The sequence below is a fragment of the Sturnus vulgaris genome, chromosome 1 (assembly GCF_052056855.1).
Source record: "Sturnus vulgaris isolate bStuVul1 chromosome 1, bStuVul1.hap1, whole genome shotgun sequence".
Classification (NCBI taxonomy): Eukaryota; Metazoa; Chordata; class Aves; order Passeriformes; family Sturnidae; genus Sturnus; species Sturnus vulgaris.
The window spans coordinates 15019158-15043726 of NC_142243.1; the positions used below are offsets into that span (position 1 = coordinate 15019158).

Below are 24569 nucleotides of genomic sequence, written 5' to 3' on the forward strand. Positions count from 1 at the left end.
ACAAGAGCTGACAGCAGTGTCACCTCTGAAATTCCAGATCATCCCAAAAACCACTTACAGTTTTGAACTTGGCAACACTTATCCAAACAGAGACAGGTGTCCATTTCTGCCATTCAAGAATTAAGGGGGAAAAAATCTTTTAAAAAGAAAGTTCTACATATAATAATTGTACAGTTTTGAACATCGAGTACTTCAGATTAGTCTGCTCTCAAAAACAAATTAGTCTGCTTTCAAAAACACTCAAAAAGAGAGTTGGAGTTGTTTTTTTTAACCTTCACTGAGTCTTCACCTACACAGACAAAGTTTGTTGGGGCAATATTATTCACATAACTCATGCCCTCCTTCCAAACTCACACTACTTCCCCACTCTGGCAAAATGAGAGAAGTGGGGGGGGGGGGGGGGGGGGGAAGGTATATTATAATGTGTGCGTCTTTTGGCCAGAAAAGAAAGATACTGCCAATATGGCAAAAGGAGAAGATTTGGTGAAGGTCAGACAAAGGCTGAAGTGCTAAATGAGAATTTAAGCTGTGTAGACCCATAATAAAAAAGTAGTCCCTTAAAATATCCCTGCCTTCCAGCAGCCCTTTCCCTAAAGCTAATAAGAGGTCACATAATTAGGAATCCTATTTTCTTCTTCTTTTTTCCACAGGCATCTCTCCTGGTCAGATTATTATCCATCATCCTAAAATGCACAAGCACATCATCCAGCTCAAAAAGAGAACAAGTAATGTCAGCTATTGGGACTACTTGGACCAATTGGATGTGGCTGGTGTCTAGCAATGAAGTCTTTGGAGCAAGTTAAAGAGGAACACACACCGAAGAAACTTCCCAAATACCCAAGAATCTACTAATGATAGAAAGAAGACCATAAAATGCAAATTAGAAACAGTTTAATTTCCTGCCAAAGGCACCAGTCACTGCTAACTACAGTCTCTAGAAAGATTCAGAAATGGAAGGAACATGAAACATTTTGTTTCCCCAGACAAGTCAGAAAGACATGACTAATCATCCATGATCCTTAACCAGTAGGTCATGCACTGATCCATTCAGATCATCACTTTACAATGTATTCAAGACATCCCCCATGTTTAGATTTATCTCCTGGACTTAAGCATCTTGTGACAGCATGACTGAAAACAACTCCCTTACTAATGGAACTAATTTCATTAAAAATAAATTCAATAAGAATTCCTGAAGTATTAAAATACGTATTTTTCAAACAAAATAACATATTAAGGGGACATTTTGGATTCATGTAGCCCACTGCACTTCTGTTCACCTATGTGAATTTTCAAAAATGCTCTGTTAGTGACCACACTGGAGAACAGAAGAACCCTTACAGAACTACAATTGTCTTCTGATCTGCAACACCTCAAAGCATCTCAAGCTTCCTTGACAACAACTGAGATTTCTTCACTGAGCAATTACGGAACAAGACAGAAGACTTGCCTATACATGAGAGAGAGCTGTAGTTCCAAGGTCTTGCAGATGGGTAGGACCACACAAGAAAGAAACAGAAACAAAGCAAAGGCAATAGACAAGATGAAGACTCTGAAGATACATGAAACATAACAGTGAACCTTGTGAATCAGGTGCACTCACAAATAAATCCTTGTTCTAAACAGCACTGAATGCAGAAGATATTAAGAGGATAAAAAAACCAAAACCCAAACCAGAAACCAAACATAAAACACAATGCTCAGGTTGCCATGAACAACCAAATAAAATCAGATCTTGTGCTCAAAGATCAAAGTAAGTATATTATTTAAACAGAATTAATCAAATCAATGGTGCAATTAACCCTGGAGAAAATATAAAGTAGTATTTTCAAGCATAATCTGAACAGTCCCAACTAAGCTCCAGAAGCACATTTCAGGCTAAGGCATCTCCATGTCACATCAATCAAATTACACATGTTGGTGCTGTGAGACATCAGAACTTAAACAACAGAGTGCTGCAAGCAGTGCTCAGCTAACAAACCCTGCAGCTCTGCTGAGCAGCAGCAGCAGCTTTGTTAACAATTAACAGGGCAAAATCTCTGAACAACGTGGACTTTGCTATGGAGATATATTAACTTAGAATCTAAATCTCAGATGCGAATTACACAGCATTTGGATAATAAGATCACCAGACAACAATGTAAAAACAAAAATTTTAAAAAATCTAATGACAATCTTTTCAGGACACTCCTCAAAAGAAAATCTGTAAAGAGATTCATTTTTACAAGTTCAAAGCAGTCAAGCAGTTGCACACTGCTCATTGCCAGATGGCTCTGAAATTTATTTCATCTACCTGTAATGCAGAATACCCTCTCACATCTGGAGCTTAACACAGTTATGTGTCTTCCCTTCACACACTGGATGTGCATCTACTGCCAGAATGAAGTAAAAAATCAAATTGTTTTGGTGGTTTGTTTTTTATTTTTTTTCTTTACCTCAATACTTCAATACTACAGAATGAGGAAAAAGTTTCTTATAATGTAAAAGAAGACAGGGCCTTTTGTTTTGGTCAAAAACATATATATGAATTAGCCTGGAGAATATACTGATAGCACAGCACAGCCTCCTCTAAAACCCTGCAGCAATTCAACACCTGCAGCAAGCAACAGAGCCAGCTCAGGTGTCCTTTCTAAACAAAGCCCAGCAATAATCTGGAGATCTTGGTCTGGGAGATGCTGTCTTCAGCCACCAGACTCTTGGACTGTGAGGAAGGTGTGCAGGGCCAGTGCCTGGCAGTCACTTTACCAACTGCAGCCTGGGATGCCACGAAGCCAGCAGGCAGAAGCAATAGTTGTGATAACGAGGAAGTTATCAGAACTACCTGGAAAGACAGGGCACCTGGAACTGACCATCCACCATGCTGTTCTGTTAGATCTGATGACTTTGTTTCAAGCCAGTGTTTATAAATGACCAGCTTGTACTGTATATTAAAGTGTTTTGAGACATTAAAAAGTCCTGGAGTTGATGTAAGTCGTCATAACTATTTTGTGGCCAAATATGCATTGGTGGCACTACTGAGCAGTTACAGAAAAGGCTAGGAATCAGATCATTGCTGGGAATGTTTCCAACCAGACACTTGTATTCTGCTAACTCAAATAAGAAACTTATCTTCCTTGTGCCAAAGTAAATTCCCAGTTGCAAAACTAGGTGAAAAAGCAGGCCTTCACTGGTGATCACAAGCCAAAGCCATCAGGTTCAATAGCATGTATTACTCTCCAGAAAACCTTTAAGTACTCAGCCCAAGTTTAACAAAGCTTCCCAAAACTTCCTATGTTGTTTGCATTGACCCATGCATAGTTATTTCAAATCTCCTCACTCCTTAGCCCTTATTCCCCATTCTCTTTAATTTTCTCCACCAGTATAAAGAGACATGCTGTCACCATGACCATTCTAACTACAAAATGCTGTAACAGCCTAATTTTGAAAGATGCTGGATTTCATAGCATTTTTACAATCTAACAAACAGTAAAGCATCTATAATTTTAGGTTACTAAGAGTCATACACAGTTACAATCCAACAGAGCCAAGCAACCGTTTCAGGCCTTTCCCAGCTGCAATCTTCCCTGGGAAGTGTAAAGCTTCCTTTAAACAAACAACATGAAAAAACATGGTGTGGTATAGGAGCTACAAACACAAAGGAAAAAAAAATCCAATCACAGCATTTTAAGCTTCAAATAAACACTACTTTAGGGTTCCATTTGAAAGCTTTTAATTTGTCAAATCAGAACTGAGTCATGCCATCAAAAAACGCATGTTCATCTACAGGTCCATGTTAGGCAAAGTGAATTGTGCAGAGAACAGATTTTTTTTGTCCAGTCTGACACTGTCCCCACTGCACCACCTCCCACATGCCTTGGAGGTCTGAAACCTTCCTTGGTTCACCAACAGCAGACACTGATCTGCTGATCCAGCAACAAAACCTGAGATAAAGCAGCTCACAAAGTTGAAGGAGTGGACTAGAACCACCCCAGAATAATCACCACATGCCTACAGCTGGGAGCAGGAAGGAAAGAGGGAAATGGGAGGGGAGCTGTTAGAGCAATAGAATTTCATCCCCAAAAATGGCATTATTGCAAGGCCACAGACATAGAGGGGTTGTTCTGAAAACTGTGATACACGTTTCATTAAAACCATCCCTAGAACAAAGTTTTCAGAGCAGGGTTTCAGTGGGAGAAGGGGAATAATGTCTCTAGATTAAAAACGTCTCCATTCTACAGAAGAGTTCTGAGGCTCCACAGAGTAGCCTCACTATCCTGTGCACAGAATACTTGATAACACTGTAATAATATTGGACAAAGTATTTATTATAAAAGTCTGCAAACTGAACAGCTGTTGGGACATAAACCAGAGTTGAGAGAGCAGCTAACACTGAAGCTACTGGAAGGGAAAGTCCCAAATCCCAAGGCAGTCGATGTGCAAGCCATGACTTCCAGAAACAAGGGAGGAAACCAAGGGTAGGACGCCAGGAGGATGCTGCCAGGATGGGTCACAGAAGCCTTGGTGTGTGCAGCATGAGGCAGTGTTTACACTGTTTGTGAGAAGCATTGCATTTATTTTGTGCACATCTCTCCAGTACAGAAAGTTACAGCTGACCAGAAAGAAAAGTTAATTTGGCCTAGTTTAGCAAATTCTTAAAACTCTGCCAAAGCATTGTCCAGATGACACAAGACATAGCTACTGGCAAGTTGCTGCTCTCAGAAATTACAGACTTTCAATGAGTTGTTTAACTTCTATGTTATTTTTAGGTTGTAGAAAGAGCAAGGGCTACATAGGTAGAGCATAAAGGCAAGAATTGTTCAGGCTTGGGGAAATCAGACCCTAGACACATCATGACAGATGTCCTGCTTTAAATAGCAGCAGTAGCGTTCCAGTACTTGAGAACCCAGCTAACACTCCAAAATAGTAGAAACTATAAAACATTGATGAAGATATGATAAACCTGTTTCAAACAAGTAGCCTGCACTGCAAAAAAAGACCAAAAATCAAACACTTTTATCACTGCTGGCTTATGTGATTTGTTACATCCCCACCCATTGTCCTTTCTTCTGTCATTAAAAAAAAATAAAAAGAATGTGCTGTGTAATTTGAATTCTACTCTTACCAGTGTGTTTGAAAAGAACAAAAACTAAGGAAAACTTAGTTAAAAAGGGGTTTTACTTCATGTGATGTTTGATCATAGATTGCATACCAAATTCAGAATAAAGATTTGAAAAAAAAAAGAAAAAAACATGAAAATAAGAGGAAAAGACAGAAAAAGACTAGCAAAAAGAAAAAGAAGGATGCTCATTGAAGTCATAGAAGTAATTTTTCCAGTCACCTGAAACTTAAGCTCCCAGCCTGTAGCACACATCACACACCAGAGGTGTACATGTCACACTGACATTGCACACAGGTGTTCCAAGGAGTGCACACAAGCAGGGTGTGTGTCTGTGTGTGTGCACTGAGGGACGCTGCTCTGGGAGCTGCCCCACCACCAAAGGCAATCTCAAGTGCACCAGTTTCAGAAACTCTAACAAAGCAACTCATCAAACACATTGCTGTATTTAATATGGGGATCATGTTCAGTTGCTGCAACTGTCAGACTTGAAGGGGTAAAAATAATTGAGCAATAAAGATGGTCTCAGGCTTGTAGGCATTTGAGAAGTATCCAAGCCCCAGGAGCATGCACAGGGACTGCAAGTGACTGGAAACATTTGAGCAAGTGATCTTCTGTTTATCAAAAGAGAAGCATTTCTTAGAGCAGCTCTCCAGAGGCCATGCAAAAAAAAAAAAAATATCCCCAAAAACTAGAACATTCTGAACATTTAATACACAAAACTAATGACTGTTTTACAAGAGTTAGAAGTTTTCCGCAATAAGAATTTGTGGTTTCCTGTGCAAGGAAGAATGCCAATTCATACCAACGTGTTCATGGAAAAAGTTTATTCAGGGCTTCCTTAAGAAACAAACCTCTGTAACTCCAAGATTACTTGCTTTGTTTCAGAGGTGATTGGTGTGATTGTAAGAAACATTTAATGAAGTAACATTGGTTTTATTGGAAGGACACTGTCTTCACTTGTCTGTTACTCTAGCAATCTCACAAGTCATCATAATTTTTGAAGGCAGTAATGAAGGTGCTCCATTTCTTTATTGCATTTGGAAAGATCTTTCAGCTGAAGTTCAGCACAAAACCACTCTCATTCCTGGCTTCTTTACTTCACACACATATATGGGCCTTTTGGGGTTTTGCTTTTGATGTCAGCAGCTTCTTGCTGGCAAAGCTCCTCCTGGGAGTCCAGAAAAAGAGTCCATGTTCAACCAAATACTGCTTTAAAGATTTCTTTTAAAAGGCTACTAGGTGCTCTAACAGTAGGTCAGATGAAACAAAATCACTTATTTTTCACTATCCCTTACTGTAAGGCAGGTTAGGTTCCCAAACCAGGCCATGGAAATTTGTATCTCACCTGCAATGTTTCACCTGCCTTCTCCCTGCCTACACAAATCCCTTCAGGTTATCTGTGGCTGTACTATCCCAGCAGGGTACACCACACAGTGCACTTCAGACATGAAATTTATTACGGAAGTATAAGCTGAGCATTCCCCTCTTAAACCACAACTTTTAAGAACCTGAAATGCATCCCTAGCAGTAGTTAGCTAGGCTATAGTTGGCTTTTATTAATGTAAGCCCTAGAAAATTGTTTAGCTGGGTTCAGTGCCACTTAAATTCAAAGTTAATTTTACTCAACACAATTTAATTTCAAACTAAAAGAATTAAATTTGCATTCCATACCAGGAATCCATATAAACAACTCCCTTCCATACACCAGGCTTTCGCTTGCAGTAGGAAGCCACAGTTACTTTGTTGCCAACCCACAAAAACAGTACAAAAATAGGCATTTGCATGCAAGTTGTTGAGTCAGGCGTGCAACAAATATTATGGAGACAAGACAAACAAGTGTATTTCAGGAAAAACAAATCCTCTGCCTGTCAACCATTGGCACTCTGCAATACAACAGGAAGGAAGAGGCAGGGGGAGCATCCAGAAGAGGTTTGGTGCAATCCCATGGTCAGGGTGTTTATAAAGTTCTGGAGAGTCTTTACTCTCTGAGCTTTGCAAGGGTCAAGTTTTATACAAATTCCTTTGAAGTAATATTTGTCACAGCATATACTTTAAACCACAAATGACAGAAGACTCTGACTAAAGGAGTTTAAGCCTAAAGCCAACAGTGTGATCTGAACAGGAATACCTCAGCTAAGTAGTTTTGTGGAGTAAGGTGGGAGAAGAAGCAGTACTGGTACTTTTCAGCAGTTTACACCTAAATGCTGATCACAGATGAGAGCACACAAACCAGGCAAAGCATCCAGAACTCAAATTGCTGTAACAGGCAACTCTAAGAGAGTCTAACTAAGCCAGATCCTTACTGACATATATTACCTAAGTAAATGTTTTTCTTTTTGTAATTTTGTTCATTATTGCAACTTTTGCTTAAGCAACCTTCTTGCAAAGCCTTGAATCTTTCCAGTGACAGAGAAATTTCGTGTGGTCTCTGGGGAGCAGTGCACATGGCTGAGAAACTACACATAGGACAGAGACTTGAGCCACACAGCCTGTGAGATAACAGGCACCCAAACTCAAGAGTGTGAGGACAACCCACACTAAGAGCTGCAACGACCACCTTGAGAGAAAAATAATTTTAAGTGCCAAAGTTAAAGATCCTAACTCTCATAAACTTGCAGCTTAGTGAAGAAGCTCTATCTGCCACTGCTCTATTTCTGTCTTTAAATTGACACATGCTATACTTGTTAGTCTCAGAGGGCAGTGGAAGAATCAGTGGAGTGAGGCAGGCACAACAGCACTTACCACTAGCTGAGCAAAGGAAATCATTAACAACAGCAAAAGGAAACAAAGGTAGAAGGTATTAATTCAAACTACATTTTCAGAACAGCAATTTTTCTGCTGATGGAAATGCTGCTCTCCTGTGCAATCAACAAGGTCTCCTCCTTCATTAAGCCTTAGAGTTTTCAGCTTTCCTGGAACTGGAAGGTATTACAGAGACAGACATGTCTTTAAATTGGCTGGGAAGCCAATTTAAGTTTAGAGGAAACTTTAAAATAAATATTTTCCCCTGTAGAGGATGAAGCAAATTTAAGCCAAGTAAAAAACACTGGCAGAACCTTCCATTTGAAAGAAAGCTTTTTGTTAGGTGATTTTCTTTCTCAAATGCTTTATTTTTAAGCCTTCCCAAAACTTCCACCAACTTCATTAAAAACAGTCTTCGGAGGTGGGTGAGAGGGTAATCCCTTCTTTCCCCCCCCTATTATTTTAAACGCACTTAAGCAATTTAAGGCCATTTAAAGTCTTTTCACTTCACTTCCCACCACGTTCTGAAAGAAATATTTATTGCTCCTAAAGCGTTCAATAATTGAACACTACTTATTAATCAGATACTGTCTTCCTCCTCCCTTCAACTGAGGACAAACCAACACTTCCTAATATTTTTACTTCTCAAAATCTGCTTCTCCCAATCTCCTCTATGTCCATTCCCTAAACTCATTCCAAAGGGGTTTATGAATAAATAAGCAGCACTTAAATAAAATGTTAAGATGCTCTCCCTAACTTTCTCTGTGACAGAGATTCTTCTCCATTCCCTGCCCCTCTCTCCATGCCCTCAGCACCACACTCGGTTTTCTTCCTCTGGTTTTGAAGTGTGGTCAATCTGCTGTTCTGAAAGAGAACCCCTGTTACCTCTTTTCTAAAGAACTGTTCATACATGTAATTACCAAATTCAAAACACACATTCATTTCTACAGTTTCTGTGATAACTAGGCATTTTAATCTAGTATCTATGACTCTGCTCAGCTAACATAACTATCTATCTAGTATAATCACTTCAAACTATAAGCCTGTATTTCTGCTATGATTTCAGACAAATAATGATTTAGTGCTCCAATACTGACTTTGAAAAATTAACTTTCCAGAAGACAAGTGCAAGCATCTAGCCAAATAGTGTTTCAAATTCTTTCAAGACACTAGCATTAGAATGGAAAAGTTCAAACTCTCAGCTATTTGGAGATATGAAAAACAGATCTTGTAAGCTGCTACCTTAAATCAAGAGACTTTTTTTTGCTTTTGTTTTTACAGGTCAGGGCTCTATTATGAACCCAGAGTTATCCTAGCATAATTTAGGTAGTGTTGATGTTTAACATGAGCATGAAAGCTACAACCACAAGGAAAAAGCAGGCCTGGTGAAAGGGTGGGCAAAAAAGGAAGTAGGAAAAAAGAATTTACAGTCACCTGGAAATTTCCTCTCTAAATAATAGGGTATTCAGGCCAGTTACAATGGGTAACTTGGACCCTGGGGCAGAGGCAGTCTTTTCTGCTATCAGTAGCAAGAACACATAAGTCATTCCTTTCCAGTCTCCTTCACCATGAAATGCATAGCAAAACCATGAAAAGCCAATTTTACATTTTTCAAATACAAGCTACATTAAATATGATTTCAAGTGAATATCTGATTTACCACTGTGGTGGTTTGTATTAATCCCGTTGTTTGGGAGTAAGGAATACTAATTAATGGCACCAGCTCAAGCCTCTGAAAACCTTGCTTTATCACTATCTTTAGCAGTCTCTTGCAGCAACCAAGGATACACTCCTCCTCACCCCAAGTTTCAAACTGACATTATAGAGCAGGTTAAGTGGTTAGAATAGTAACTGCAGTCATGAACAGAATTATGTCCTTTTTCCAAATGAGCTTGAATTCACTCTGACTTTTAACTTCTGTATCTCCAGGCAGATAGCTCTGGATTTAAAGCTGCAGTAAAGAGGAGTTCAGTCACACAAAACATTTTCCAGACGTTTGCTATCATTTCCATGGCAGGGAGAGCAGGCTGGAAAAGACAGGTCTCAGCTTGTGGTTGCTCACCTGGACTGAGCACTCACTGCAGATACAAGACATTGCAGAGCCCCCGTTCCTTCCTTGACATCCAGTCTGAGCAGTGCTGCCACTGAAACAAAAGTCCCCAGATTCAATAAACAAAAGGGCTGGCTGACAAGAGAGCACAGGATGCCTTGTCAAACTGAACATTGTTCAGAGAAGTAGCTGAACAAATGAGCTGTTGACATGGCTTTAAGGCACACCTTTTTGCAACCCAGTTCTTTCAGATTAGTTACTGCTACAATCTGTGGCTGTATATATATGTAAACACAATTGTATTTCATATTTGTTTCAAATCTACAAAACAAAGATTTTTATGCAACCGGTTCAACTAGTGACAAAGAAAACTTCTAACAACTTCAATGTGGTAAGAACAGTCTGCTTTTGTTTCAAGTCCATTCGAAGCAGGAGAGGGGCTCGCAGCACCTAACATGTAACAAGTCAATTTTATCTCCACTAATACTTAACACCAGAGAAACAAATGCAGCTACAGTTGCCTGCATTAAGCAGCTGGCAAGCTCAGAGATGGAAAAGTTGCAGAACAGCTGGGGAATGCGAGACCCTTTTGAACAGGCTGCTATATGATCCAAAATAATGGTACATGTTTACACACAACACAATGGCAGCAACAGCCAAATGCAGGTCTGGCGAATGGACTACAGCTGCTCCTTCCCTCAGACAAGGCACAGCAAGCAGATAAAAAGGAGTTCACATTCACAAAATACAGCTTTCATCTTAAAAGGCAGCAGTCTGAGCTCCAAAATAGACAGCTGACCCTCCAACTGGACTAAACTGTACAAGACTCCGTATTAGAAGTTACCCTCTAAAACAAGTCTGGATTAGGGTCACAGAGCTTTCCAAGCTGCTGCTACTTTACCACCAACAGTTTCCAACCATGTGTTACTCACACCAACACGTTGCCATCTAACTTACAAAAAAACTTCTCTCATGACAGTATTTTCCAGCTAGAGTTAGGAAGACAGCCATTTACAAATGGCTTAATATAGAATCTGATTACACAGAAGGTAGCTTTCCACTTCAGAGGAAGATGTTGAGTATGCTAGAAAGGAGGGTTTGAATAAACATGGACTGTTTTACATCTTTTTTCACAATGGTGTGAAAGAAAGTTGGCACCTGAAGACAGCACATCCCACTGCTCACCTAGACACAAGGGTGGCCCTTTTTTCGTGCCTGCTTGTGCAATAACTGATAGCATGTTGCAAGGAGCACTCGCTTGTTTCACAATTGCCATCTGAAGAGGACAATTTTGTACGCGACCTCCTGCAAAAATTGCATCACCTTATTTCAAGTGATCTTCCCAGTTTCCAGTCTCAGAAGCACAGTATCAGTGGTACCATCTGTCTTGCTCAAGACAAACCATGATTAAATACTGCTAAGGAACTGGCTACTAATTCATATTGTAACCATATCAGTCCTAATTATGCCAGGCACCAAAACACAGTAGAATGTTTCAACTCATTGCATCTTGATTAAATGTAGTGTAAGTCAAATATTTTTTGACTGAGAGAAGGAGACAGCATTGAGAGACCTCCACTTCTCTTCTTCTGCACATAGCCATTGATGTTATAACTCCAGTTAGGAGCTACTCAGAATAGGATGGTTAAAACTGGACAAAGACAGCTGTCATAGCAACAAAAACAGATGCAGACACAGTTTTTAACTTCCTTTGCTTTTACAAAGAAAAATGCCACTAACAGCCATCACAAAAAGCAGGATTTTGGAATATGGGTTGTAAGACTACCTCGTAGCTAATGGGACTCTGCTAATGGCAAGTGTATCTCTCAGCACACTTAAGCAACAACATGCCACATCTGTACACTTCCATTTCAGACTTCAGACAGTCTTTCTAGTAAAATTAACTTGTGAATTAAGCCACATTTGTAAGGAAATCCCCCAACTAAATAAAGAAGGAAAATAAGTTGAGCCTTAAATCATACAGAAAAGATGCTTCTTGTACCAAACAGTATTATGCCAGGTACCCTTCCCACAGTCAAAGAAGTGACAGGCACACTACCTTCAAGTCCTACCATCTGTAAAGGTAAGGGCACAGATTTGCTTTTCCTGCTGCACTGACAGTGCATGGATGCAAGTACTGCAGTGCTGTGGCATTGGGAGTGATGGTTTGTATCCCCAAGGGACCTCAGTGAGCTCCGGAGCCCCATCTGCACCAGGGGCTTTTTCTCCAGGTTTGGAACCACTTCTGCTACCCAGACTTACCCAGTTTTGAGCACATCTCGCTACTCTAGCATTTCTAGAATCTTGTTTGCAAAATAAAGAATTAAGAATGGAAGCTGAAAACATTGCAGGATGTTGGGATGAGTTATGACATCAGTGAAGCTGAGCCCAGTTCAGCAAACAGATAATGCTTAATAATTACAGGTAACGCACTGACAGTCAGCCCACCTGAGCAAGTGATACGGGATTGATCCAGACCACCCATTAGATGCACTGAACCTCTCCCAAATTACTCTCTGTACTTATTGCAAATGTAACCGATCACTCTTTCAACCAAGCTCGCAATAATAACCAAAAAAACAAGCCCAAATTTTAAAACCCACAAAAGAACCAAAGAACCCTAGTTTCTTATCAACTAGTCTCCACTGAACTAATTACTGCTTTAAAGGGAGGATATTTATCTTAAAACTCCAATACTGTACTTAGCAGGTACAGACAAAATAAGTGTAGGTAAAAATCATTATTTGGTTCCACTCTCCTCTTTTGTAGCCAAATCATTCACTGTAGCTTATTATCAATTAAAAGAATGAGAATTTTTGTGTGCATGAATTGGAGTGAGTTTCCGTATTTCTGAGAAGTTTTTTTAAGATGTATTTTACCCGTGAATATAAACTTGGGTGTTTCACAAGACAATTACCACTGGTATTCGCCAGAGAGGAACTAAGAAAACAAATATTCTAATCGCTTATTCCTAATTTTACTGTAACTGCCCACAGAGGTTGTTTTAGAAATTGTTGGGAGGTACATCTACACCAAAGTGTACTTGCCATAACAAAGATTTCCCTCCATGTAGATCTCCTGACAGCCATGTCCCAACAGGCTCCAGATCGTTCATACACATACCATGTATTGTTCAAAGCAGACTTGCTTTAAGCAAGATTAAATACCTGTTCAGTTTGAACTGTCCCAGTGCCAGGATAAACTACACTAAACTAGTTCAGATGATTATCCCGCTGGGCACCAATGGCCTTTGAAACTCCCAGAACCCCAAAATCTGCTGCTTCTGGGAATTATGCCAGGAGCTGTGGGATAGCTCTCCACAGAGGACATTACAAATTAAATATTTTAGAAGTGTGCTTGTGTTTACATGGAACAAGGCTACAGTTCAGCATATGAGTCAGCATGGTTTGCATCCACTCAGAACGGAGCAGTGCAATTGGGAACAATAAATTTTCTAGGGAAACAAAGGGTGTGAAATAATTCCCCCAGGGGAATACAGTCAGGCCGCACCTAGCAGGAGCTAACACTCACCTGAAGACAAGAATTTTTTTCAGAGCTTTATTGTGAAAAAAAAACATGACTTTCCTCTGGTGACTGCAGAAGTTTCTACACAGGATGGACACTTGGTCCTGCCTGTTTCAGAGAGGTCAGTAATGATACCATGGCTAGATATACTTACAGGCACGCACATCCACGCTAGGATACAGCTCTTCAAGCATTATAATTAACACTCAACTATTTTAAAATGAAAGCTGAAGCATATTTCCTATCAGGATAGCAAATCAAAAATTTAACTTCATCTCACTCAACACAGTAAGATCTAACAAAGCATTCAGACAGATAAACAAAGCAGAACTGAAACTGAGCAAACTACCCCAGCACATCTCACCATGCTGCTACCTACGGCCAGATGCATTTAAGGAGCAAGCCAAAACTCTTTTATTGCGGTCTCAGGGGACGGAGGAAAACAGGGTGACATCTCAAGACTCTCAGTGGCCCACCAGGGAAAAAAGGTCTCTTGGCAAGGATAGCTGTCAAGCCTGTGTTTCAGGAGTGGGGCACATTACCACTATTCCTTCCTAGTCTCTAGAACAAGCACTTCTATCTCATGAAGGCTCCAAAAGGACCATAAAGAAACCAGGACTGTTTCTCTGAAAATTCAGGCTGGACCTCTGCCACTGCTGGTTACACAGAGCCAGCGGACAGCACATCCTCATCTCGAGCCACACTTCCAGGTATGAGGTAACCACACCTCAGTGTGGTAACACAGCACACAGTTTTGTTGTCATAAACCTCATTAGCCATGTGAATCAGTCAAGAGTGGTTTCAGTTTTCCGGTGGCTGCTGTTTTCATTTTGAACACATGACACTAAGATATCGCAGGCTGAGAACATTCAGTATGATACAACTTGGTTTACTCTTCCAGAAACACATTTGCCCATTATAGAAATAAACAGACTTGTTCAGAACATATTCCGTATCAGTGGGACTGTTTGCACAGCTAGAAGTAGGTACTAACCAGGACAAGAGTAATGTCTTTCAGCACATGAGATGCTATCTGAGCTAGGATCAGTCTATGATGACACTTATAACCGTCAAAGACACAATATCAAAACAGAGTAATGTTCACTTCCTATTTTCATTCCCAGGCTTCATGCTGCTGCCCCCTGCCAAGTAATAAACTTGAGTACACTCAGTCTTCGAAAGACCACTTAAGTCTCTCTTAAAAGAGTCATAATCCATGATCATGATCCATCAGACTTCTAGAAGTGTTATTAGTAGAATGGATGTAAAGGTGTAATTAAGTAGTCAGCTCTGCAGCACAGGGTGTCCATGCTCTATGTAAAACCCTACAAGCACTGCACCGATAGCTCTCAGCATACCCTACCCATTTTTCTCCCATTAATCACAATACCACATTGTTTCCCCCCCTTTCTAAACGTCATATTGTTTTCTGCAGTTTGGACAAGTCGCGGCAAGCAGGAACCCCACTGTTGACCAATTTAAGTCAAGGTGAGCACTCAGCCTCTCCAAACCAGCTCGGGGGCTCTGGGCCGACGCGGTTCCGTGCACCATTCAACAAGCGCCCTGTTGATTCTGCCCGCCTTTCCCGGTATCCTACTGAGCTGCAACCAGCCAGCACCATAAAGTCCCTCTTTCTTTACATCACACGTGCGCGCTGCTGCCACCGCCGATGCCTTTCCTTTTCCAGCTGAAAGGAGACAAAACTCCTCCAAACATTTCTCAGCCCCGCTGTGATGCGGCCCCTGCGCGGCGGGCGGCCCCGGGAGCGGCTCCTGCGCCGCGCCCCCGCTCGCTGCTGCCGCGGGCTCCGAGCCGTCCCCGCGGAGCCCCGCGCTGCGGGCAGAGCCCCGGCTGCAGCCCGGCCCCCGAGCAGGTGCTCCGCGCCGTGCGGGGCCAGCCCCGCATCCTCACCGGCTGCGGGAGAGCCCCGAGCGGAGTGACAGCGCGGCCCCGCCGGCAGCAGCGGGCAAGTTTCGGCGGCACCTCCGCCACCGAAGGCGCTGCCCGGGAGCGCGGGGAGCCGGCGGCTCCTCCGCCACGGCGGCAGCGGCCGTGCCCGGGGGCAGCGCCCGGGCGGGCTCCCCTCCCGCGGGGAGCGGGGCGAGAGCGCGGCCCCGCCACTCACCTCGCACCGGCGGCTCGGGGGCAGCCGCTGCCTCCGGCAGCCTCGTCCGTCAGTCCGTCCGTCCGTCCGTGCCTCCGGCCGGTCGGCGGGGCGGAGCGGGGCGGGGGCAGCGGCGCGGCCGCGGGGGGCGGGGGCGGCCCCCTCCTGCCGGCGGGGCGGGGCCGGGCCGGGCGGGCCCGGGGCTCGGAGCCCCCCGCGGCGGCCCGGGAGCGGCGGGGCCGAGCGGAGCTCCTGGACCGGACCCGGACCGGACCGAGCGGGAGCGAACCGAACGCGCTCCCGCTGCCGCGCGCCTCCCGCGGACGCCGCTCCGCGCCTTAAAGGAGCCGCGCCCGGCGCGGCGGGGAGCGGCATTTTTGGGTCCCTTTCACCGAGCCTGGCCAATAGAATCTTTAATTGCTCAAAGGAGAGCAGGCCCAACGAGAGAGCTCCAGTGCAGCAAAGGGCTGGGAGGGCTCGGGGCGTCACTCACGCAGCTCCTGCCTCAGCAGCGTTTCTGGACAGTGTTTCTCTGTAGCGTACATTCAGAGGCACACAACTATTCTTTATTGACTTGCACGACCTTTCCAGGCTGTCTCAACCTGATGGAAGAGTTTGCTCCTGCTGGGCTGCAGCAGATCCTGGAGGACCTTGGGGAGAAGGCTGTCTAAAGGAGTAATTCGATAAATGTCCTCTCTCCCTACTGCTGGGGCCACGTGAGGTAGAAGTTGGAAAGTCATCACCACATTTTATTTAAAAGGTGAAACTTTTCCCCCTCGGATCTACTTATTTAAAATCAAGGCATCATTAGGAAGGTGGAGGAAATACAAATAAGATGTTATAGACTTCACCTCTGATGCAGCAAAGGTGTTTGTCCACACAGTAAAAGAGAAACGCAGCATTGAAACTGACTAATGGTAAACATCCCAGCGGGATGTTTTTATCTTCTTTTCTTTTTATCTTCCTTTCACTTCAATATTTTACTTTAATAAAAGACTTTGTAAGTGAATTAATTCCAGACTTGCTTGACCAAGTCTTACAAAGCAACCTGACCAACAATACAGAGAGGATAATCAAAAATCTAAAAATCATTTAAGAATGTGTTAAACCTGATCATTTAAGTAGAAGATGCACAGAACCAAACACAACACATGCTTCTGTTCCACTCAGTTGCAGAGAAGGGCTATCTTCTCTTTATCTGTGTGAAATCTGTGCAGAGAAGGAGGAGAAAATCTTAACGTGCTGAGATGAGGCAAACCTAGAAAATTTCCAGTCGACACTCAACAAGTATTTTACAAGACACACTACAAAATCTCTCTGCAGCACTACAGCAGCATTGTGCCCTAGATTAATTCAGAATGAATATTGAGGGCTTAGCTTGAAACATCACTGGGTTTTATAGCTTTGTGGCAGGGAGAATTTTCTTAATTGCAGGATAATGATGTGGTGTGGGCACATGCCTTTTGCCAAGTGGTTATGAATTACTTTGTGCAGATACATGAAACCCACATCAAATACAAAGCATAGACGTGTCCTTTCAGTCTGAAGGAGAGAAGGAAGAAAACTACTGTGGAAAGGAGGTCAAACATAAAACATGGCAAGGTTAAAAGCCATGGATTAAAAAACTGACTTTGAAAATATGGTTTATCCTGCTGCCTTTCAAGACAATTTGTCCTGTTGTTCAACATCCCTATGTGAAACTATCAAAGGCTTGTCTTTCCTTATGAAAAAAAAAAAAAAAAGAGGCAGCACCATCTCACTAGAATTGTCAAGGTTTAGAGATAGAATTCTGATTCTGAAAAAAACTCCCTTTAACACAGGCCTGAGAGAAATGTCTGAGGGGAGAAAAAAGTAACTGGAATGCTAAATTTGCTTTTCTTGTAAATGACATGAGGCCATTCTTACTTGTTTTCAAATATCAGAATGGTTTCTTGATGGAACTTTGCAACTGAAAGCCTGCAACCCATTTAACCAGAACTCTCTTTTCACCCTGGCTCAGAGCTGATTTGTGTGTCTGGATTTAGCTTTAGACATGGTCCCTGCCATCTTCTGCCAGAGATTTTTCTCCTGCAGACTTAATCCATGATCCAGATACATGATTATTTCAAATTTACATTTCAAAAGGAGTAAAAGATTGATTTTAATTCCAAGGGAGAAGAGGGAGGCACAATGATGGTGTCCAATCTTTTGTTCCCAGAAGAATCAGTAAAAAATTAACAGTTTTGGAGAACTATAATTTGGGTCAGACCAACCATCTTAATCCATGCCTGCAATTTTCTACTCTTTTTTAATGTGTTAGACATAAGCATGTTTGATTTATGACAAGAGTCAAAAACATCTGTACTTTGGGGTACAAGCAAATACTTACTTGAACAATGGGCTCCCTGGGGAGGGATATAGAAAAGAAATGACATTTTTTTGCAAATAATTCAGTGTTTTCCACTCCATAAAGTATTTTGCTTTGTTTTGAAAAGTGCTTTGCAGAAGACACAATGATTCAATCCATTATAAAGGAGTCCAGCAACTTTCACCTTTATGTGACTGGTGTCTGTGAGCCAGGGTAGCACTGGGGAAATGCTGATACCATTTGCTGGCCTTGGAGTGACCCACGTGAAAAGAATTGGTCATCTCGGTCTCATTGGCAGCATACAAGCATTCACATCTTAAAAACATTTGGAACTAGTTGGCAGTCTGAGGCCTTGTCTGCACTGAGGATTAATTCTGATTTCAGGAATTATTTTAGCTTCTGGTAAAAACCCACTGTAGATCAAGTTGTGCAAATTGTGATCTGTGCTGCCATCTGCATCAATGAATCGCTGATGTGGGGACTAGTTCTAATTGCAGATGAGGCTGAAGGAGAGGAACCACGTTCTGAATAGTTACATATTCTGGATCAACTGTCATGATGTGCTTCAGTAGTGTATTTGAAGGTTTTTGGGAAAAAAGTGTCAGGAATATCAGGAGATAAATATCTGTAGCATTTTCAGTTCAAGCCTGCACTGGCTGGAGATTCAGTTCTGTAACCAGATGCTGTGCTGTATGTGCATTGATTAGAAACAGGCTTGAAAGTAACATTTAAAATCACTAGTAAACTCAGACCTCAGTAAGCCAGGTCTGGGATTGAATGCTGTGCCCACTCCTTTTAAACCCATGATCTGGAATCCAGACATCTCTGCACTTGAGGGACTTTCTTGCCAAGCCTTGGGGCTGACCTCTGTGGCTGAGCACAGTCGACACACTGTGACACACACTGTGACAAAGATGTGCCTCACTGCAGAGCCCAGTGTAAACTATTAATGTCAACAAAGGGGCCAGAGCAGAGACAGAAATAATGTCTGTTCCTGTGAGGTTCCCACATATAGAGAAAGCAGGAAAAAAAATTCAAAAAGTAACTGCTCTTCTAAATGAACATATTCAACAATGTGGCAGTCTAGTAGCTTTCTGTGCCTGTGGTAAAACTATGCCAAACTAGAGTGAGAAAGCCTAGGGTCTTTTAAAATAAGGTGTGAAAAACTCTGTAGCAAGTGTAGAATTTTAGAAAAGAGCCAAAGCCTCTGTCCACCCTCAGAAGAGCAAAATGACAGAGCTCTGGCAACCACAGCAGCCACCACCGATTTATTTACGAGTTCCTGGAGTTGGTCCAGTGTAATTATGGGCCTGAACTCCAGATCAGATTCACTTGACATTTGAGAAAGTCTGTGGAAAAGCAGTAATAATAAACTGATAATAACCACCTATCTCATAAGCAACAAAAATAAAGAGAAGAGAAAGGGCAGGTGGGGAGAGGGGGTGGCAACATTATCCCCAAAAAATCTCCTGTTTGTCAGGAGATACTTTCAGTACAAACTCCCATATATTTTCTAAAAGGAGCTGTGGAGAATGTTGGAGTAAGTCCTGCCTTATGTCAGTGCTATTGCAATTATTGCACTGGAAAAAAATGAAAATGGGGGCTGCAAAGGAAGTTTGGATAAGTTAGGACAGCAGTTTCTGCAGGTGGAGTACATATTTTGTGGCCCACATGGCATTTATACAAGCATGCTCATCACCTAAATCATCTTACTAAGAAGCTGTTGAGTTTGGAAAAAGACGTTTGAAGAAACTGTGCTGTAGCATATGATTGTTTTCAATTTCATGCACAGTATAAAAATACATTTTTGTGCTTTACTGTTGGTCTCTGACTTTGCTTGTTCATTTCACTGTATAACATGAATGAGAACCAAGGTTAAAAAAAATATCTTCGTATGTAAAAACATCTGAAGTCTTATATCAGGATTTATATTCTACTTCTCAGTCCTTTCTATTTGAATCACTTCATATCATTTTCAATTGAGGTTCTGTAAGACTGCTTTAAAAATCCAACCCTCTGGGTATTTTCCAAAAAAGAAAAGTATTTTTAAAGTAAGATAAGTTGGAATGAAAAAGGCAGCTTCTCTGAGAAGAAAGAGGGCTGACATTTAGTTTACAGTTGTCTCGAGTATTTTGTTACAGGTGATGGAATTGAATTGCAAGTTATGAGTGAATGTTTAGCAAAGCAAGAGCAGTTACTTACATTTATGCTAGGTGTAACAGCTTTTCTTTATGTTGGTTTCAGAATGTATCACCTACATATGCACAGGTACAAAGGACTCCACATATGTAAAAGGTTTTCCTCAGAGGAAGCACTCCAATTAGCTGCTTTCATCAAACAACAGCAAGCAAATGTCAAAGTTCCCTGGCAATCAATACCAAGTGCAGTAACACTAGACAGTGTGTGACGGAAAAGGAATCCTGGGTGGATGAATGGGGTTACTGGCCCAGAACATGCTGCCTTCCAGTGACCTGCTTTGCTGTGCTCACCTCACTTCCCAGGAAATTCCTGCTCACCACTGGAGTGAGTGGCTTCAGTTCTGAAGGAGAAAGAATATTGGAAAAGGGTCACAGCTGCATTTAGTGCATGTATGCTTCTTCAGGTTAACATGGGAGTCACACACACTGAGGGGTTTGTCCTGTTCTCCCTGGTCTGACAATGGTGCTGTGTATTTCTGCTCAGGAACTATATGTGGAACTAGGTTTGGTTGGTTGGTTGGTTGATTTTTAATTTGGCTTTTTATTTGATTTCTTTATTTGGCATCTATTTAGCATCTATTAGGTTATTGAGTTATTTCTCATAGGTCTTGAGGAGGTGACTTAGTCTGAGGCATTGGAATAAGGTCAATAATAAAAGTTTGATATATACAGTAGGATTTTTTTTTCTGATCTACCTTATATCTGGCTTTTACCAGACATATCCTTTTACATTCCTGGCAATTTTGTTGAGGACAAATTTGAGAATGCTGACAATTGTCTGGAACAGTCTCACCAGAATAGCAACTCTGCCTGAGCTGCTGGATATCTGGAAATCCTGGACACATTCATGCACATTGCAGATCTACTCTACAAAGTCTACAGCACTTCCACAGTGTTAAATCTTCTGAGCATATGCTGCCCAGATGAACTGCACAACCCATACTAAACCCATTTACTGTGCAAAGTCAGATTAACTGTATAATTTATGCACTCTACCTCTGATATTTGGACATACCAGGCTTATGGTGATTTTCTGTTCTTCACATGCTCATAGAATTCTACAGAGTATTTTTAGATACAAATAAATTGACTTTTTATTTACTTGTTTGCATGTATCCCCAAATGAGACACTGTTACCTGGAAAAAAATAATTTTTGCTTGGAACAAGTCATAAAATTCAGCAAGACTGTTATAGTTTGACATTGCACCCAAATACTGAACTCAGTAGAGTGTTGGAGCACAGGGTCATGCTGAATGAAGTTTTTAGCTACTGGCAGCATCTGAAAAACATCAAGTAAAAGTTGAAAGCCTCTACACACGTCTTTCAGGCTGGCACTGACATACAGATTTTAGCAAAGGCAGTGGGCCTGTCTCTCACAGAGTTTTCTTCCCATTATTTGGTGTAACAATCCTCACATGGAGATCACAGTTATTAAAATACAAAATTCTAGTGCTTCTAGAATAATGTGTGGGATTTTGACTGTCATTCCTCAGCTTGGGCTTCCCATACCATCTAGCAGTCTTATAGCAGATATTAAAATGTAAAACAATTAACATGCAAGAGGAACAAAAATATTAATTCCATAATGACAAGGAACACCACCATTAGCAATCTCATTTTGCTGTTCACAAGAGAGTTAGAGAGTTACTGACATCAAATATTCATAGTCCATAGTGCTTAAAAGGAACTGGACAGCACTTGGGGCACCCCAGTGACTGCCCAAAGCTGCGTGTCCCCTGCACAGACACGGTGCAGTCATTCACCTGACATGTGCCTGTGGCACAGTGGAGATGACAATCTCTAAAGTTAATGGCTTTGAAATATGCAAGGAACCTAAAAAGCAATTCCTCAGCCTTCCAGCCTTGTCGAGCTGTGTAATTGTGGAGGAGATTGGAGTCTGTTGTGGCTTTCTGTAATAGCACAGGCAAAAAAGAGATGGAGCAAAATCTGTGTGGGTCCATTCACATGCAGGACTTCTCCACATGCCCAAAAACCCTGCAGGTTCCTTGTTTTAAATCCTGGCACTTGTGTAACTGAGCTTACCAGTTCATTGTTTTGTCCATTGCCCTTCCAACTTCTGTTTCCACAGAGCTGGTGTTCTTCAACAGAAGGGTTGCACTTCTGTTTCCAGCACTTCTAGGAAATATTCAATTTATAAGAAATGGCATAAATAAAAATACCAGTACTTTAAGCAGTTCACTCACAAAGTCTTAACATACATTAACCTTTCTTGAAAGCATTGTATGAAAGCAATTTACTTGCAAACATCTACAACTAGAACTTTAGCTGGGAGTTCTTTTGCTGCAGACCTGCTCAGGGTTAGAGAAAGGATTGTTTTGCACTTCTTTGGAGTAACAAGGATTTTATTTTACATAGTCAAGTTATTAAACAAGTTGTATTCAAGGGGAATGTTGTATTTGGGAATGTCAGTTTAATTTTCTTAATTGCTTCAACTATAAAAATAGAAAGGAGGAGAATCAGAAACACTAAATGTTTAATGGTGATATTTTAAACTGAAATGTTTTGACTTTTGGTTTGAAGGTGCCAGGTCAATTTTATAGTTGGTTTAATTTTTTAAAGAGCTGCAAAACAGTTAAATAAACTTAATCATGAAACAAAACACCTTGGAAAAATCACAACTTTAAAAGTTTTTTAATTTTTCCTTTTTTCAAAAATATTGTGGCTCATTGAATTAGAAGTCCATGACCCATTGTCTTCATGGGAGAGCTCTGGCCACTGCTCAGACATCCAGTAATCAACATGAAACTGTGTCTTGGTGTCATTAGCTGGAGCAAGAGTCATTGTGGCTGAAGGAGATGGAAATGTATAGTTCTGAAGGATCCACTATAATAATACATTTTCTGGAGAACTCTCGTGCTTAAACACAGATTTCCCATGAAGTTTTGCAACTGCAAATAGTTAGAAATATGTGAAAAGCACAATCTTTTAAAATTAATCCCTCCCGACTCTTATAGCTGCCAGTGTCATGTAAACATAAAGCATGATTTATATTTACACTCCCAAGGAAAGCTTGAGTTTGTTGCAATATTTCACTAGGATCCTGCAGTTTAATAGTGCATTCATTATTTATTTTCCATCTGAAAGTCATGTGTCAGCAACAGATATAAGAGCCACAAAAAAACCCCAGAAACAATGGAGACACTTCTAATGGGCAATCCACATCAGAGGGTAAAAAACTGCAGGAGGGGAAACAGGAGCTTAGAGTGACTTCTGTCTACAAGAATGAAAATGTTTGCAATCTCACTTGCAGTGTTTGTCTCAGAAAAGCTGCATGAGACCCATCCTCCTCCAGGCCACATCTCATCTGTGAAATAAAGATCTCATTTTTGGCTTGCCTGAAGCAACTTTTCAGAAAAATAGAATAAGGTTATTTGAATGGGAAAGCCCTAATTTAAACAAGTAACACTCTGTACAACTCAGAGCTTTTTCAGCAAACTGAATTAATGAAGGAACAAAAAGCTAAACAGAGATGTTTTGTCTTGTAATGAAATGCCCCAACCTCTTCTAGGCCTAAATAAAACTTTCAAGGCAGGAATTTTATAGAAAGACAGATTTTACGAAGCAAATTCCTGTTTACTACCAAGTGATATAGAGAGTACTTTGGTGACCTAGCAGTTTGTTGTTGCATGATTGTATTGTGATATTTCAAAAACATCATCAATATCACTGTTTTGTGGAAAGTAAATATTGTCTTCAGTATAAAGTGATTTGGCTAATACCCTTCTAAATTCACCGGTTGTCTGTAACATGACTCAGGTAGCAAGATTAAATGGAAAACAGTGTGGACCATCAGCTACAGCTCCCAACCACAGAAATGGAGGTCAGTGTGTCTTTCAGCCGAAAACTCAGTCTCTGGCTGTGCACAGTTTGTGTGAGAACCACTGCACACATCTCCAAAGCAATCCAGAATATTGTCACTATATTGTAGGCAGTGAGGCAGAAGGTACAAAAAATGTTTTAAAAGACTTGCTTGTGAGTTCATTTGCAGTGCTCCCAATTTCACACACTTTTCCTCCAGCCCTGAAGGTACTGTTGCCAAAGATTCATGTCTGGTAATAAGCAAAAGCAAAACCTGAAACATAATAATCCCAGCAGTATCACTGTCAAGGAGTAATTTCCATAATGATGATAATTTTGTAAATATCAGAAATTATTTAGCCATAAAATATATGCTCCAAACCAACAGTTAAAGTACCTCAAATCAAAGACAAATTATTTTCTGCCTTCTATTTTATATATTTATTTGTTTGTTTGTTTGTTTATGCCCCAGTTGAACATATTTGTGCAGTATTTGAGAACTCGCAAAGAATACAGTAATAATACTCAGAATAGAATAGTTGTAGTGGAAAATTTTTAAGTTAAGCTAAAATGATTTGCCAGTTTTAAGCTGACTTTACAAGTTGTGATTGATAGAGGTTCGTAGCAAAAGACATTGGTACGTCAAGCTCTGGGATTGCTTCTCATTTTCTTAATGTATTTGAGG

General features: G+C 41.2%; 1 protein-coding gene and 1 long non-coding RNA gene across 2 annotated transcripts in view; one reads left to right on the forward strand and one right to left on the reverse strand.

Annotated features, from left to right (window-relative positions):
* The window catches only part of LOC148225086 (uncharacterized), a 28431-nt gene extending 27201 nt beyond the window's left edge, over positions 1-1230 (forward strand). Inside the window, exon 3 of the long non-coding RNA XR_015801620.1 lies at positions 651-1230. This is a non-coding gene — a long non-coding RNA (uncharacterized LOC148225086). The remainder of the gene's footprint in view (positions 1-650) is intronic.
* The window catches only part of SVIL (supervillin), a 133148-nt gene extending 117524 nt beyond the window's left edge, over positions 1-15624 (reverse strand). The window contains exon 1 of the mRNA XM_088159894.1: positions 15541-15624. The gene's annotated coding sequence lies outside the window, so the exon portion shown is untranslated. The remainder of the gene's footprint in view (positions 1-15540) is intronic.
* Positions 15625-24569: the final 8945 nt, after the last annotated feature.